Consider the following 4,788-nt stretch of genomic DNA (forward strand, 5'->3'; position numbering starts at 1 on the left):
ACATCCAACTTCTTGGCATACTTAACATCCATCCAGATGTACTGTCTCTTTTCCTTATAGTTGCACCAAACGGGGACATGATTTCTCAGACTCTTCATGGAATTTCCATTGATCCATATTTCCAACATCATACCTCCTTTATATCCAATAACACTTCCTCTCTTCATCCTCGTGGGATGTCCCACATACCGTGATAAAACTTATACTTATGAAATCCATACTCCACTTCGTGGAACATCATTATCCTTTCCAGGGTCAAGCGTCCTTACAAGGAAATATTGGCCATCTCTGCATGACACTTCTTCAACTGGGAATCGTGAAACACATCATGAACTCCTGACAGTCCTTCGGGTGACTCCAACTTGTTGGTAACTTCTCCCATACGCTCCAATACTTGGTATGGTCCTACAAATCTCGGGGCTAACTTTCCCTTAACTCCAAATCGTTTAACTCCTCGCAGAGCTGGCACACAAAGATATGCTCTGTCTCCGATTTCATAGACTACCTCCTTGCGTTTTTTTAGTCTGCATAACTCTTCTGCCTGGACTGAGCTACCTTCAGTCTATCTCGAAGCAACTTAACATTCTCTTCTCACTCCTTGATCACATTTGGTCCAAACAACTGACGGTCTCCAACTTCATCCCACATCAACGGTGTCTGGCTCTTTCTCCCATACAAAGCTTCAAAAAGGGGCCATCTTCAAACTGACTTGGTAGCTATTCTTGAATGAGAAACTCCGCGTGAGGTAAATTATCATCACTACTAGATCCATAATCTAGCGCACACGCTCTCAACATGTCCTCCAAAATCTGATTGACTCTCTTGATTTATCCATCTGTCTGCGGATGAAAGGCTGTACTGAACTCTAGCCTAGTACCCAGAGTCTGGTGCAGCTGATTCCAAAACTTTGAGGTAAACTGCGTTCCTCTACGATGGTCCTCGGAACTCCATGCAGACATACGATCCTTTCTCAAATATATATCTTGGCCAACTTCGCACTTGTATAGGTGGTTTTCTCTGGGATAAAGCGAGCCACTTTGATCAAGCGAATAAACTATTACCCAGATAGAATCATATCCCGTTCGGGTTCTGGGAAATCTGGTAATGAAATTCATGCCAAGCTTATCCTGCTTCCATTCAGGTATTAGCATAGGCTGCAATAATCCTGCTGACTTCTGATGCTCTGCTTTTACTTTCTCTGACATACATCACTTACGACTACATACTCCGTAATATCCTCCTTCATACCAGTCCACCAGAAACACTCCTTCAAATCCAAATACATCTTGGTGTTTCCAGGGCGAATCAGGTATGGTGAGTCATGAGCCTCCTGAAGTATTAACTTCCTGATCTTTGCATTATTGGCACATATACACTATTCTCAAACCATAAGGTGTCGTGTTCATCCTTATGAAAACCTTTAGCCTTTCCTTTGCTCATCCTCTCTTTTACTTCAGCAATCTCTTTGTCATCCTTCTGAGCTTCACGGATCTTTTCCAACAATGTAAACTGAACTTCCATTGCTGCAACAAAACCTTTGGGAACAATCTCCAATCGAAGTTCCCTGAAAATCCTCGGCTAACTCCTTTGATAATCCTCTACTTATGAGGGTATTCGTCCTTCTTTTCTTTATGGTTGTGTCCTATTTCTCCACAGATATTGCATGCACAAGGTTTCTTCATATCCTTTCCATAAGGCTTCAACTTCTGGGACACAAACTGAGACTTTAGCAAAAACTTAAATTCTTTCCAAGTGGTTACTCCTTGCCATCCATTGATGGTTTGGTACATCCTCCACCAAGTAGCAGCACCTCTTTCAAAGCATTGAAGAGCATGCTGGGCCATATCCTTTCCGACTATAGGGTTATTCTCCATATGATCCTCCATGTTCTGAATCCATCGGTCTGTCTCCAATTGACTCATCGGTCCAGAAAATACAAGCTCATCTCCATTCATCCTCTATTGGGTTCAAGGGTTTGGGGTGAGATAAGAGAGATCAAGAGAGAGGAATGCACACAATACAAACGAAAGTTTTGAAAAGACAGATTTTTGTTGTGGCTGTCGAAAAAAACATCAAACAAATGACAGCTCACAAACGTCGCATCTAACGTAGGTATATAATAGGGGTTTGGTCTTCTAAAGGTCAATGAATCTTCAACGTCTCCAAACTCTTCAAGTCTTTGTTCATGCCTCCAATGGCTTCTTCCGATCATGCTTGTCTTCTCAAGTTCTTTTGCCAGATCAATCTCTATTGATGCGAAGTCTCTCGTGACATCCTTGAATATTCTGGAATTGCATTCCAAACTTTTGGGTTTCAACATCCGTGGCTGAGCCGTGGTTCTACTTTCCTTCAGTTCATGACGAATCTCTGGTACCTCGGGGTTTTGCTTCTCCAGCTTGGCTACTTCAGCTTCTGGGTCCTGAGTTCTTCACCAATTGCCTTATTGTCAAATATTGCTTCTTGTAGGTCCATCTTAACTTCCTGATGTAACACTCCAGATCCTGGTGAATACACCAGCTAAGGTTAACACTCCAACGTTTGCAGATAGATGCTCCATCAGCTTTCTACCATCCAATCCTTCCATGCATCTGCATGCTTAACTCCGCACGGTGACAATAGCATAGGCGGGCGATAACATCATGGATAGCCGTGTTTTTTTGCTCTTGTCATTTCCATGAGTTAATAACTCCTGCCTTAGGGTTCTCTTGACAAAACTTTGAGTTACTAACTCTCCATGCTCCGGTCTTTCTCCGATACACCTTGATCTCGGTATTGATAACTTCCATAGTCTGCCAGGTTCCATAAAGGTAGCCTTCCTGGGTCATACAAATCTAGGGATTCTTCAGAGCCTCCAATTCTCCTAGTCTTCAGAGTCTTCAACCGCTGTAGTTTCCATTATCATAATGTATGGTAAAATCCTCTTCATTCCGAATGGTCTTACTAGTCTGATATCCTGTACTTCTTGGAGTGGTCTCATCAGTCAAATCTTCGAGTGGTCAAAAGGGAAAAGGGGTATGGTCTCACTAAAAGAATTTTTTGAATAAGCTCAGAAGAGAAGAGAGGTAAAAGGTTTTTTTTTGAAAGGGAAAAGTTGTAGAGAAAAATCTTTGCTATGGGCTTGCCAGTTTCTAGGGTCACGTCCTACAGTCAACATGTGCTCTGATACCATCTTTTAGCGACCCGACCCGAATGGATCAAGTCTCTGTGCTTTCGTGTCATCCCTGGATCGGTATGCTGACACACACAGTACTCGAAGGATTTATAACAGAGGTAAATCACATGTATAAAGTAACGTAAAAACTATTACCTCAATCCAAAATATAGCGGAAGCAACAAGGTTGTGGATTCCCATCAACACCAACGGCAAGGTTGAGTATAGGAAATCGTAACCCTAACGTACCACTTACTCGTCGTCTGAAAAGTCTGCAACATGAAAAGTTGCAGCCCGAAAACGGGTCAGCACATGGAATATGCTGGCAATGTAACACATAGAGAGTAATGAAACAATAAGCCTATACTACATGCATATTTGGCTGGTGGTAAGGCTCTATGGTTACAGTTTTGCGAAAAGCCAATTTTTCCCTACTTCAAAGGTATAAAATTTATTTAACTATCATGGTGGTTGTTAAACATTGAGAATGGTTGACAGCATCCTCAATCCCAATTAAAAGTACTCATTAAAAACCCAATAACATTAATTAGAAGTAACATGTTGAGATTCACAATGATATTCAAGTACTAGATACTCAAAACGTCCATAACCGGGGACACGGCTAATCATGATTAGTTTGTTACTCTGCAGAGGTTTGCGCACTTTTCCCCACATGACTCGATCGCCTCCGTTTGATTTCTCGCACTACATGGTGTTTGAGAAACAGATGACCGAGACATAGTCTTTCAGAAGCACTAGCACCTTACATGTGGGGTAGACCGGTACACCTACATCCCCTACATCTGCTAGTCCACCCCGTAAGAGTTCGCACAACTTAGTCAACTATGCTAGAGCCCATAGTAGCATGTGGCTGCACACGGAAGTTTCCAATTTGAAATATCTTATGATCCCTTAGAGCCTGGGTGGCGGTCCAAAAAAAAACAGGCAAGTCCTGATAGACATCAGGTGCCTCAATCCACCCAGATGTGTGTTTAAGTTGCCACCTTAGATAAACCATTAGCATTATCAATCTCACATCTGTCATGGATATCACTCACCCAATCCACGTCTACTAGCATAGCATAATAAGCAAACGTAGAAGTAACTCCCAAGGTTTCATAAGTAACAGGTAATAGGTACTACCTCAATCTACTTCCCATCCCACAATTTAATTAGATCCTAAACATGCAAGTGTTTGAGGGTTTGATCTAATGCAATAAAACTGGGTAGTAGGAAAGATATGATCAAGTGTTACTTGCCTGCAAAGTTGACGAAGATGGTTCGCACTCAAAACTCGTGATAGATCTAATCGTCACACTCCGGTCAATCTATCGTAAGCAAACAATAGTAACCACACAATAAGTACTCAACTAATGCACAAGTAAAACTCGAATGAGAGAACGAACCAGAAAGTTCAACTTAAGAACCCTGGTGGCAAAAGAAAGAACGAACCGAACAAACGATGGAAAACAAACGGCGGAAGAAAACAACTCGGTTCTAGCAAGTTGAAACTAGGCCAAATTTTACAGTAGCAAAAACTTGTTCAAGTTGATTAGTCGGAACGGCGGTTTCGAGATGAAACTCCAGGCGCTTGAATCACCTGATTCCGATAAACGAGCGAGAAGATAAACTAGAAC

The sequence above is a fragment of the Triticum aestivum genome, chromosome 1A, assembly GCF_018294505.1.
Source record: "Triticum aestivum cultivar Chinese Spring chromosome 1A, IWGSC CS RefSeq v2.1, whole genome shotgun sequence".
Classification (NCBI taxonomy): Eukaryota; Viridiplantae; Streptophyta; class Magnoliopsida; order Poales; family Poaceae; genus Triticum; species Triticum aestivum.